This window comes from Staurois parvus, unplaced genomic scaffold, assembly GCF_062004578.1.
Source record: "Staurois parvus isolate SC_StPar_1 unplaced genomic scaffold, SC_StPar_1.0 ptg001811l, whole genome shotgun sequence".
In the NCBI taxonomy this organism is placed as follows: domain Eukaryota; kingdom Metazoa; phylum Chordata; class Amphibia; order Anura; family Ranidae; genus Staurois; species Staurois parvus.
This window is the reverse complement of record NW_028319607.1, coordinates 1-14656: the sequence shown is the minus strand read 5'-3', so window position 1 is coordinate 14656 and position 14656 is coordinate 1.

The following is a 14656-nucleotide window of genomic DNA, read 5'->3' as shown; positions in this document are numbered from 1 at the left end:
GATCATATCCCCCCTTATGTATTATACATGGAGATCATATCCCCCCTTATGTATTATACATGGAGATCATATCCCCCCCTTATGTATTATACATGGAGATCATATCCCCCCTTATGTATTATACATGGAGATCATATCCCCCCCCCCTTATGTATTATACATGGAGATCCTATCCCCCCTTATGTATTATACATGGAGATCACACCCCCCCTTATGTATTATACATGGTGATCATATCCCCCCTTATGTATTATACATGGAGATCATATCCCCCCCTTATGTATTAAACATGGTGATCATATCCCCCCTTATGTATTATACATGGAGATCATATCCCCCCTTATGTATTATACATGGAGATCATATCCCCCCTTATGTATTATACATGGAGATCATATCCCCCCTTATGTATTATACATGGATATCATATCCCCCCCTTATGTATTATACATGGAGATCATATCCCCCCTTATGTATTATACATGGAGATCATATCCCCTCTTATGTATTATACATGGAGATCATATCCCCCCTTTTGTATTATACATGGTGATCATATCCCCCCTTTTGTATTATACATGGAGATCATATCCCCCCTTATGTATTATACATGGAGATCATATCCCCCCTTATGTATTATACATGGAGATCATATCCCCCCTTATGTATTATACATGGAGATCATATCCCCCCTTATGTATTATACATGGAGATCATATCCCCTCTTATGTATTATACATGGAGATCATATCCCCTCTTATGTATTATACATGGAGATCATATCCCCCCTTATGTATTATACATGGAGATCATATCCCCCCCTTATGTATTAAACATGGTGATCATATCCCCCCTTTTGTATTATACATGGAGATCATATCCCCCCTTATGTATTATACATGGAGATCATATCCCCCCTTATGTATTATACATGGAGATCATATCCCCCCTTATGTATTATACATGGAGATCATATCCCCCCTTATGTATTATACATGGAGATCATATCCCCCCTTATGTATTATACATGGAGATCATATCCCCCCCTTATGTATTATACATGGAGATCATATCCCCCCTTATGTATTATACATGGAGATCATATCCCCCCTTATGTATTATACATGGAGATCATATCCCCCTTATGTATTATACATGGAGATCATATCCCCCCCTTATGTATTATACATGGAGATCATATCCCCCCTTATGTATTATACATGGAGATCATATCCCCCCCTTATGTATTATACATGGAGATCATATCCCCCCTTATGTATTATACATGGAGATCATATCCCCCCCCCTTATGTATTATACATGGAGATCCTATCCCCCCTTATGTATTATACATGGAGATCACACCCCCCCTTATGTATTATACATGGTGATCATATCCCCCCTTATGTATTATACATGGAGATCATATCCCCCCCTTATGTATTATACATGGTGATCATATCCCCCCTTATGTATTATACATGGAGATCATATCCCCCCCTTATGTATTATACATGGTGATCATATCCCCCCCTTATGTATTATACATGGTGATCATATCCCCCTTATGTATTATACATGGAGATCATATCCCCTGTTATGTATTATACATGGAGATCATATCTCCCCCTTATGTATTATACATGGAGATCATATCCCCCCTTATGTATTATACATGGAGATCATATCCCCTGTAATGTATTATACATGGAGATCATATCCCCCTTATGTATTACACATGGAGATCATATCCCCCTTATGTATAATACATGGAGATCATATCCCCCCCTTATGTATTATACATGGAGATCATATCCCCCCTTATGTATTATACATGGAGATCATATCCCCCCTTATGTATTATACATGGAGATCATATCCCCCTTATGTATTATACATGGAGATCATATCCCCCCCTTATGTATTATACATGGAGATCATATCCCCCCTTATGTATTATACATGGAGATCATATCCCCTGTAATGTATTATACATGGAGATCATATCCCCCTTATGTATTACACATGGAGATCATATCCCCCTTATGTATAATACATGGAGATCATATCCCCCCCTTATGTATTATACATGGAGATCATATCCCCCCTTATGTATTATACATGGAGATCATATCCCCCCTTATGTATTATACATGGAGATCATATCCCCCTTATGTATTATACATGGAGATCATATCCCCCCCTTATGTATTATACATGGAGATCATATCCCCCCTTATGTATTATACATGGAGATCATATCCCCCCCTTATGTATTATACATGGAGATCATATCCCCCCTTATGTATTATACATGGAGATCATATCCCCCCCCCCTTATGTATTATACATGGAGATCCTATCCCCCCTTATGTATTATACATGGAGATCACACCCCCCCTTATGTATTATACATGGTGATCATATCCCCCCTTATGTATTATACATGGAGATCATATCCCCCCCTTATGTATTAAACATGGTGATCATATCCCCCCTTATGTATTATACATGGAGATCATATCCCCCCTTATGTATTATACATGGAGATCATATCCCCCCTTATGTATTATACATGGAGATCATATCCCCCCTTATGTATTATACATGGATATCATATCCCCCCCTTATGTATTATACATGGAGATCATATCCCCCCTTATGTATTATACATGGAGATCATATCCCCTCTTATGTATTATACATGGAGATCATATCCCCCCTTATGTATTATACATGGAGATCATATCCCCCCTTATGTATTATACATGGAGATCATATCCCCCCTTATGTATTATACATGGAGATCATATCCCCCCTTATGTATTATACATGGAGATCATATCCCCCCTTATGTATTATACATGGAGATCATATCCCCCCTTATGTATTATACATGGAGATCATATCCCCCCTTATGTATTATACATGGAGATCATATCCCCCCTTATGTATTATACATGGAGATCATATCCCCCCTTATGTATTATACATGGAGATCATATCCCCCTTATGTATTATACATGGAGATCATATCCCCCCCTTATGTATTATACATGGAGATCATATCCCCCCTTATGTATTATACATGGAGATCATATCCCCCCCTTATGTATTATACATGGAGATCATATCCCCCCTTATGTATTATACATGGAGATCATATCCCCCCCCCCCCTTATGTATTATACATGGAGATCCTATCCCCCCTTATGTATTATACATGGAGATCACACCCCCCCTTATGTATTATACATGGTGATCATATCCCCCCTTATGTATTATACATGGAGATCATATCCCCCCCTTATGTATTATACATGGTGATCATATCCCCCCTTATGTATTATACATGGAGATCATATCCCCCCTTATGTATTATACATGGAGATCATATCCCCCCCTTATGTATTATACATGGAGATCATATCCCCCCTTATGTATTATACATGGTGATCATATCCCCCCTTATGTATTATACATGGAGATCATATCCCCCTTATGTATTATACATGGAGAACATATCCCCCCCTTATGTATTATACATGGAGATCATATCCCCCCCTTATGTATTATACATGGTGATCATATCCCCCCTTATGTATTATACATGGAGATCATATCCCCCCTTATGTATTATACATGGAGATCATATCCCCCCCTTATGTATTATACATGGAGATCATATCCCCCCTTATGTATTATACATGGTGATCATATCCCCCCTTATGTATTATACATGGAGATCATATCCCCCCTTATGTATTATACATGGAGATCATATCCCCCCCTTATGTATTATACATGGAGATCATATCCCCCCTTATATATTATACATGGAGATCATATCCCCCCTTATATATTATACATGGTGATCATATCCCCCCTTATGTATTATACATGGTGATCATATCCCCCCTTATGTATTATACATGGAGATCATATCCCCCCTTATGTATTATACATGGAGATCATATCCCCCTTATGTATTATACATGGAGATCATACCCCCCCTTATGTATTATACATGGAGATCATATCCCCCCTTATGTATTATACATGGAGATCATATCCCCCCTTATGTATTATACATGGTGATCATATCCCCCCTTATGTATTATACATGGAGATCATATCCCCCCTTATGTATTATACATGGAGATCATATCCCCCCCTTATGTATTATACATGGAGATCATATCCCCCCTTATATATTATACATGGAGATCATATCCCCCCTTATATATTATACATGGAGATCATATCCCCCCCTTATATATTATACATGGAGATCATATCCCCCTTAATCTCCTCTTCTCAGTAGAGAATACATTTAGTTCCTCTAATCTTTCCTCATAGCTGATCTCCTCCATGCCTCTTATCAGTTTGGTTGCCCTTCTCTGTACTTTCTCCAGTTCCCCTATTTGTGAATTTTTGTATTTTACTGAGATCGTGTATTTTTTGTCTTGTGCAGGTAATCTGCCTTTAAAGTCCCATTTGCAGGGGAATTCCTCTTTGCTATAGCCAGTGTAGGGATGATGGCAGCTCCAGACTCTTTTCGCCACAATACTTTTTATTCATAGATTACTGTGGATGTCAAAATCCCTTAGGCCAATGTCTTTCCACTCGTCATTCCTAGCGAGACATCATCTAGTTTACGGCCACCCTTTGAATCTTTGGCCTCTTTTAGCCGAGTTGACAGCAAAAAAAAGGTATTAACGCAGCGCTCCCAGCAGTTCCCCGAAGTAAGATAACCATTTCTCCTCTGATAATTGGCTGGCTGTGATCATGTAATCATAGGGCAGCGTAGATATCCACACTGAACTCTGCAATCATTCCATCCTCATCTCCTCCACCCTCCGGAGCAGCTGTAAAATGAAAAAGCTATTTTTAGTCATTTCAATAATCAGGTTGAGACATTTGCCCTCCTCATTCAGCCCCTCCGCTGTCGCTTCAAGTGAGTTCCGTAGTTTTTCTTGCCTACGGCGAATTTGCTGGTGGCTAATAACATTCATAGAGTAGTGAGCAGGTTCAGCGATTCTGATGTTGTGTGACCCGGGAATAGATAGGAAACAACAATTATCTGTGATGTGCAAAGTCCTCGCGCGCAGATAAATAGTTGTTATTCGGCTTTAACTGAATGGAGGTGCAGCTTGAGCGATTTGCTGATGGAAAGATGGTCTGACAAACAAAATAACCGGTTGTGCGAGAAAATCTGGATTTGGAGAGAAACGGGACCTGCCTACCGTTCCACTACGCCAAGGAGAGGTCTACGAAACACTGTTATTGCTGCCTGAGGGGCTGGAGTTTGACCCCAAACCAGGGGCGGACTGACCATTTGGAAGCTGGTCCCGGGGTCAGTAGGGGGCCCCTTGAGATGCCCCTGGTACCTTTTTCATAGGCTTTTTTGAGTTTGGGCAAGGACACAGGGGCCCCATGATTCCCTATGGCCCGGGGGCACCATGAGTTGTCAGTCCCCCCCTGCCCCAAACTGATATTAACTCCTCGCCCTCCAGAGGATTTACCCCCCTTCATGACTGGGCCATTTTTTTGCGACACAGCGCTGCGTTACTTTAACCCCCATGGTGTTCCCGAGTGTAGCTCGGCGTAAAGTTTCAGCCCCACAAGTGGTAACCCTGAGCTACACTCGGGAATACACTGCAACGTTGCTCCGGGATCCCTCCTGCACTTACCTTGTCCTGCGCTCCCGCGATGTCCCCCCTGCAGCGTCCGCCGGCCATCTGCTCCGCCCAATGCCGGCATCCGTGTTCTGGGTTCAGTTCCCTGTGAGCGTCGGGACGTACGGGGGATGGAACTGGCGGGAAATTTAAAAATGTGAAAAAGTGACATTTACTAAATACACTAAAATCACATAGTATAACATTCCTGTATCAAACCATTTCACATACATTTTGTCCCGAGTGCTCTGTCCGGCGCCCTGCCTGCATTTTTACTGTTCTTTCTGCCTGGAAACTGAGAAAAATCCATGGCCAGGGGTGGACTGACAACTCATGGGGCCCCCTGGCAATAGGGAATCATGGGGCCCCTGTGTCCTTGCCCAAACTCAAAAAAGCCTATGAAAAAAGGTACCAGGGGCATCTCACGGGGCCCCCTACTGACCCCGGGCCCTCGGGCAGTGCCCGAGTTTCCAAATGGTCAGTCCGCCGCTGTCCATGGCGTCCTGTGCCCTGCCTGCCTTTTTACTCTTCTTTCTGCCTGGAAACTGAGAAACGTCCATGGCGTCCAAAAAGCGTCCCTTTAGGTCAGACGCGGTTTTAGACCGGCTAGAGAACAGCGATAGTAAATCAGAACCACTTGCAGAATTGAGTGATAATGATTTGTGGGGGAAATTCCTCATCAGACACTGAAAACGATTCTGCGACTTTGCTCAGCGATGTGCGAACTTGGCGCTCTATTTCACATTTCAGTGTTTTTGGTTTGATTATATTATTGAATTAAGGTGTCCGTTTATGAACCAGCGGTAATAGATCGCTGCTCAGTTCTCCGGCATTCTCGGAGAACACAGTTCTCCTGTGAATGCAGTTTATGAAGCAGTTCTCCGAACGAAGGGAGAACGGTCTCCAAACGCTGGAAAACGGCTGATTTTACTATAATCTCGCGAGATTACAGTAAAAGATCAGTTTACTAAACAGAGGTAAATTATCTCTGCTTAGTTTTCGGTCCCTCCGATTCTCCAGCTCTGGGCTGGAGAATCTGGAGGGAGAACACAGATCTCCAGAGAAGGGCTGACATGATCTCCTGAGTGTCATAAACTGTGAATGACCAGAGAATAGCTGAGATCTGTTGAATCGCAGCTATTCTCTGTGTCATAAACGGACACCATAATGTATGATTATTATATTTTTTTTTTTTATGATTATTTATTAAATTATAATTTTGATTTCGTGTTTTAAGTTTACTAGACTCTTGTTCGGACAGATTTCAGTGAGTTATTCCTAAAAATTACAGCCCTACAATAAAAAAATGACATATTTCCATGCAAAAAAATGTACCGCTTTGAGCACAGAAATATGGACATAATCAGACCGCTAGGGAGGTTAAATACCTTGGACTCTTGGCAGGGGTAGACTGACAACTCATGGGGCCCCCGGGCAATAGGGGATCATGGGGCCCCTGTGTCCTTGCCCAAACTCAAAAAAGCCTATGAAAAAGGTACCAGGGGCATCTCATGGGGCCCCCTACTGACCCCGGGCCCTCAGGCAGTGCCCGAGTTTCCAAATGGTCAGTCCGCCCCTGACTCTTGGACATGTGTTGGGTGCTCATTGGATTGTATGTATAGTCCCAAAAGGAGGTGAATTCAATATATATTCCCGTCCTGGGATGTCCAAAAAGTTCATATAGGTGTGATAGTCAGGTGACCACATATGCGTATTATAAGTCACTGTAATCCTATGGTTTACCTAACATAGCTTGTGTAGAAGTGTTCCTCCATGCAGAAATGGAAGCTTTATCTGCAGTGAAACCCGCTGACCCCGGGAAAAGTGGTTCATATAATGTTCTCGCTTTCACTGTCACCTGCCCGCTCTGCATTGATGTCACATGCGTTCGCTTGTCTAAAAAGGAATCGAACGGCGGCACTTTACCAGTAAAGAAAAAAGCTTCTCCTTGGCGGAATTCTTTCATCCTGGAACAATGAATGTCTGTAATAATCATTTTAGTGTCATCCGCACACACATGATCACAGCGTTATCTCCGCCGCCTGGGGGGACGCGGCTTCCATCGCCTACACTTCAAGAGCGCTGGTGCCAATTTTTTTTTTTTTTTGCTTTCAGCAAATCGCAAAGTACAGATATAATGGCTTTTCCTTTCTGTGATCAAATATTAATTGAATATCATATATTTTCCATAGAAACTTGTTATGAATAATTTAGAAGAAAAAAAAAGGGGGGGGGGGGGATGGTCAGAGAACGGCGATTTAAGCCATAATGTGCTATTTTGGTAAATGCACAATTTTGTGATGATAAATCACAAAATGATTACTGTAAAATGATTACTGAATTTGGAAATGAGAAAGAATGAAGAAGTTTACACTCACCAGCCACTTTAATGGCTTGGTAACGTAAATTGCTAATCAGCCAATCGCATGGCAGCAACTCAATGCATGCAGGCATCTAGACGTGGTGAGGATGACTTGCTGAAGTTCAAACCGAGCATCAGAATGGGGAAGAAAGGGGATTTAACCTTCTCCCGTCCGGCCGTTGTATATAAACGGCCGGACGGTGGCAGTGCAGGGTCAGGGGGCCATTTATAAATGGCCTCCCCGCCCCCTGCTTGTGCGCACTCCCTGGGAGCGTGCAGCACCGCGTTACGGTGCCCGCTGTGTCCGATCGTCATACGGGACCTCTGTGCGAGGATTTTTATATTTAAAGTGGTTGTAGACCTTTCCATATACCCAGTGAAGTGACTGCCCTCAGGTGATACACAGAGAAACAAATCCTCCTACATAAGTTGTACCTGTTTATCTGCAGTCTTCTCCTCTCTAAAACTGTTTAAAGTGTTGAATTTATAAAGCTTGTCTTAGAATTCAGACTAAAGGGGCGGAGAGCTGAAATTACCTCAGAGCTCAGTGAGGAGAGCCCTGAGAGATGATTTGAGGGAAGAGACACACCCTCCTCCACACAGCACACAGGAACAGACCTGAGATTGTCAATCTGCTGGAGGTCCCTCTCCCGTCACCATGTTTCTCTCTGTGTCAGGAAGAATTGTTAGAAGTGATTCATGCTGATAGCAGAGGAAGGAGGCAGCAGACAGAAATGACACTTAGTGCTCTGGACTGAGACAAGTACACACTATAGAGGGATGTGCTTTGTTCATATTTCATGCCCGAGGTTTATGTTAACCGGTCCAGTTAGCATACCGCAGATTTATTGCGTCAGAGAGCCCCCCCTGTACATGTACGTACATGTACCATTCCCGGCAGGACCAAGGAAAAGGGGGTACCAACAGTCCTCCTGTTTGGGGCCAAGGCCAGCAGGGGGCCTAGGCAGCTGGGTGAATTGGCAGGGAGGTGCTTGGTGGGGTGGGGGCAGTTACTGGAACCAATCCCCTGTATAGCTATCTCTGCAGCAGCTGTTTCTCTTGGTATCAGGAAAACTTGTTAGAAGTGATTCACTCTGATAGCAGAGGAAGGAGGCAGCAGACAGAAATGACACTTAGTGCTCTGGATTGAGACAAGTACACACTATAGAGGGATGTGCTTTGTTCATATTTCATGTCCGAGGTTTATGTTAACTGGTCCAGTTAACATACCGCAGATTTATTGCGTCAGAGAGCCCCCCCTGTACATGTACGTACATGTACCATTCCCGGCAGGACCAAGGAAACGGTGGTACCAACAGTCCTCCTGTATGGGGCCCAGGCAGCTGGGTGAATTGGCTGTGGGCAGGGAGGTGATTGGTGGGGTGGGGGCAATTACTGGAACCAATCCCCTGTATAGCTATCTCTGCAGCAGCTGTTTCTCTTCGTATCAGGAAAACTTGTTAGAAGTGATTCACTCTGATAGCAGAGGAAGGAGGCAGCAGACAGAAATGACACTTAGTGCTCTGGACTGAGACAAGTACACACTATAGAGGGATGTGCTTTGTTCATATTTTACGTCTGAGGTTTACAACCACTTTAATCAAATCATTATCTTTGTTTTCTATATTAAAAGACAGCCGTAGGATGGAGCGGTGGAAGGGAAGGTCAAGACCCTTGTTATCATTTTTAGACAGTTGGAGGAGGCCTGCTGTGGGGTCTTTGCTCCATCTGCCTGAGGCCGGGACCACATGCGGGCAGAGTTGGGTGAAAGTTGGGGTGGTTTGAGGGAATTATGCATCCTTCGCAGCTGGTGCGAAGCGATTTCTTCAATTGCCATGACAACTGACAGTGAGATACCGTGAGGTCCGACGGCCAGGCAGATGAATGAATCGGACTCACTTTAGACAGGATCACAGCTGCCCTGTGCGCAGCATTTCCCGGGGGGTTGTGAGAGATAAGCACACGCTGTTCCACGTCTTCCTTTCTTCTCCCTTTGCAAGCTGCGCTGTTTCCCTCCAATACTCTCCCCTGTAACTGGAACTCGGCGATGGAGCCTCTGACAATCTTCTCACGTCCCAGAAACTCCTGGGGGGTGCATGGCGAGCCATTAAGAATACTGATCACTGGAATTGGTCAGGTCCTTCAAAAACGTACTCCTGGCACAAATGCTGCATCGCTTATGGTGACAGTTTGCCGGCTTTGAACCATGGCGCCGCACTTATCTCTGCAGAAATGATCAATCTCAGCGGGGAATCAGATGGAAAACTCCAACCCAGGAATGGATTACATTTCTCTGATGATGGAAGGATATCTAGTGCAGTCATTTTATATTCTGTGTGCTAACTTTCATACCTGCGATTATCATTCAGTATTCGCGCTCCCTACCAATATATTTGAAATATATTTTAAAAATATTCTTCCAAAATATATTGACATATATTTGAAATACTACAATTTTGGCCACATTCAATATACTTCAAAAAATATATTTCAATAAATATATATATATACACATATAGTATATAGTGTGCCCCCGTCCAGCCCTCTACCCACGACACCCCTGATATAAACACGGCCCAGAGCAATCCATGTTTAATGTCACCTCGGCTCCCTCTAAGCTGTGTTTATTAACCCCTTCACAGCAGAGCATAATGGCATTTTAATTTAAAGTGTAACTGTGGTCAGGCTTTGGACAAATGTATGCACATTATTAACCAGCAGTAATTCAGCTGTAAAACAAGTACTCACTCACCTTTGTAGCTGCAGGCACTGTGGAGTAATTCATCCTCAAAGTTCACTGCAGAAGCACTGAATTCATTCTCTCAGCAGCTCTGCTCACCCTGCTTCCCCTTCTAGCAATGACTCAACAGCTCTGCTCGCCCTGCTTCCTCTCCCAGCCATGACTCACAAGCTCCGCCCACCCTGTAGCCTCTCCCAGCAGTGACTCAGTAGCTCTGCTCACCCTGCTCCCTCTCCCAGCAGTGATTAAGCAGCCTTCTTATCCCCCTCTTAGCAGTTGTTCAGCAGCGCTGCTTATCCTGCTCCCTCTCCTAGCAGTGACTCATCAAACAGTAGCTCTGTCCCCCCTTCTCACCGCACCCAGCAGTGGATCAGCAGCTCTGCCCCCCCTTCCCGCCCCACCCAGCAGTGGTTCAGCAGCTCTGCCCCCCCTTCCCGCCCCACCCAGCAGTGGTTCAGCAGCTCTGCCCCCCCTTCCCGCCCCACCCAGCAGTTGTTCAGCAGCTCTGCCCCCCCTTCCCGCCCCACCCAGCAGTGGTTCAGCAGCTCTGCCCCCCCCTTCCCGCCCCACCCAGCAGTGGTTCAGAAGCTCTGCCCCCCCCTTCCTGCCCCACCCAGCAGTTGTTCAGCAGCTCTGCCCCCCCTTCCCGCCCCACCCAGCAGTGGTTCAGCAGCTCTGCCCCCCCCTTCCCGCCCCACCCAGCAGTGGTTCAGCAGCTCTGCCCCCCCTTCCCGCCCCACCCAGCAGTGGTTCAGCAGCTCTGCCCCCCCTTCCCGCCCCACCCAGTAGTGGATCAGCAGCTCTGCCCCCCCTTCCCGCCCCCCACCCAGCAGTGGTTCAGCAGCTCTGCCCCCCCTTCCCGCCCCACCCAGCAGTGGTTCAGCAGCTCTGCCTCCCCTTCCCGCCCCACCCAGCAGTGGTTCAGCAGCTCTGCCCCCCCTTCCCGCCCCACCCAGCAGTGGTTCAACAGCTCTGCCCCCCCTTCCCGCCCCACCCAGCAGTAGTTCAGCAGCTCTGCCTCCCCTTCCCGCCCAACCCAGCAGTGGTTCAGCAGCTCTGCCCCCCTTTCCCACCCCACTCAGCAGTGGTTCAGCAGCTATGCCCCCTCTTCCCGCCCCACCCAGCAGTGGTTCAGCAGCTCTGCCCCACCCAGCAGAGGTTCAGCAACTCTGCCCCCCTCCCTACCTCACCCAGCAGTGGTTCAGCAGCTCTGCTTATCCTGATCCCTCGCCGAACAGTGACTGAGAGAGAACAAGAGCTATGGGAGTGGAAATCAGGTGGGCTGAGCTGCTGAGTGAAGAACTTGGACAACATCGGTTCTTCTGCTGTGAACTTTGAGGTTGAATTACTTGATAGTGCCTGCAGCTACAGAGGTCTACACAGATGAAAAACATATTTGGGAGTTGTTTCACCTACCAAATAAAAGCATATCTGCGCATCCAGTCCTGGGATTCACACAGCTCTGCCACATAGCATAGCCTTCTTTGGCAGGAAGGGAAACAGACAGGCGTACCTCGGTTTACGAACGCCTCGGTTAACATCATTTTCGGTTTACGAATGAAAATCCATTGAAAATATTGCCTCGGTTTAGAAGTTTTTTTCGCAATACGAATGGATTAATTGGTTTTCAATGCATTTACAAATTTTTTTTAATCATGTCCCTGTACAGTATTTATGCCTTTAAAATCCACTCTATAAAGAGTTGTGAACAGATAGACTTTTTTTTTACTTTTTTCTGACCTCCGCAACGGATTAATTGGTTTTCAATGCATTTACTATTTTTTTTGTAAATCATGTCCCTGTACAGTATTTATGCCTTTAAAGTGCGCTCTATAAAGAGTTTTGAACAGATAAAATACTTTTTGTTGACTTTTTTCTGACCTCCGGAACGGATTAATTGGTTTTCAATGCATTTACGAATTAATTTCTAATCATGTCCCTGTACAATATTTATGCCTTTAAAGTGCACTTTATAAAGAGTTTTGAACAGATGAAATCCTTTTTTTTAACTTTCTTCTGACCTCCGGAACGGTTTAATTGGTTTTCAATGCATTGCAAATTTTTTTCGCAATACGAAGGGATTAATTGATTTTCAATGCATTTTGAATTCAAATTACAAATTTGAATACAAATTAATTTTTAATCATGTCCCTGTACAGTATTTATGCATTTAAAGTGCACTTTATAAATAGTTTTGAACAGATAAAAGGCTTTTTTTGGACTTTTTTCTGACCTCCGGAACGGATTATTTGGTTTTCAATGCATTTTGAATTCATTTTTAATCATGTCCCTGTACAGTATTTATGCCTTTAAAGTGCGCTCTATAAAGATTTTTGAACAGATAAAACTTTTTTTTATTTTTTCGGACCAACAGAATGGATTAATTGGTTTTCAATGCATTCACAATTGTTTCTAATCATGTCCCTGTACAGTATTTATGCCTTTAAAGTTCACTTTATAAAGAGTTTTGAACAGATAAGACTTTTTTTTACTCTTTTCTGACCTCCGGAACGGATTAATTGGTTTTTAATGCATTCCTATGGGAAACCGTGTTTCGATTTGCAAATTTTTCGCAATACAAAAAGTTCCACAGAACGCATTAAATTCGTAAACCGAGGTACGCCCGTATAGGTTTTGTCCCTCCCCCAGCCTGTGACTGGATAGTTAAAGGAGAAGCAGCAAACCGATGAGCTGTTTGGCACTCCTCTCCTTTCTCCTATCAGGATGCTCCTTGCACTGCAGCACACGTGATTGGTGCCAAGGGCTGCTTCTCCCTCTCCCAGTCCCAGCTCTGCTGTACAGTGAATCACAAGAGGCTGATATGTCAAATGCAGGCATTTATATTGCTTGCATTAAAAAAAATATATACATCGAATTATGTGTTAACGAATACACAGCTGCAATAACATGTGTCTGTTATATCTGCCCGGAGGTTAGCTTTCATTTACTGATGATCCGTATTACAATTCAGGTGATGCCAAGTCCTGGTGAAAATAAAAAAAGAATTGGCAGGCAACCAGTTAGCTGGATTCCTCATTTGCATAGGACAATTATGCAGAAAACACCCTGGTGATTGGACCGCATTCATCATTTCAACCCCTGAAAGGGAGAATTTGAAGGATAATTTGCAAAAACAGCTCATCAAAGCTTCACTTATTGTTTCAATACGGCATGGGAGTAGAGGGAGCCCCGGGAGCCTCTGTGTTTCGCTGTTCTAAATTTCCCTCGAAGCTGTATTCCATTATGCTCTCTGCTCCAGTGATAAGGTGCAGCAGTGGGGGGCGCTACTGTCCCCTGGGAAAAGATATTTATCCAGGCATGTCTTTGAGAAAAAAAAAAACAAAGCAGCCTCTTTCTATTTTGGACAGGGGCACGTGGCATCGCATTACCATGGTGTATTGTTGGGATTTGGCCTTTTGTAGTTTCCCTGGCTGGCCACCAGATGCCCCCCTAGGTGGAGCATGAGCTGTGGGCTTAAGTGACGGCTCTGCACCGGGGGAGAGGCACCATGGGAAGAAAGGGATAGAGATATTGGTTGGTGGAACACTGGTAAGGTAGCAAAAGGGACGGACTGACCATTCCGGCACTCGGGCACTGCCAGAGGGCCTGGGGTCAGTAAGGGACCCCATGAGATGCCCCTGGTACCTTTCATGAGTGTGGGCGAGGACACAGGGGCCCCATGATCCCCTATTGCCCGGGGACCCATGAGTTGCAAGTCCGCCACTGGGTAGCAGACATTACTGGGAGACATGGTCATATGTATTCCCTGAGGTTGGACCATCAAGGCTCAGAATGTCTTCACAAGGCCTTCATCTTGGGTTTCCCCCTTGGGGCAGAACAGGGTGGTGCAAGAGGACTTTGCATTCTGGGACTGCG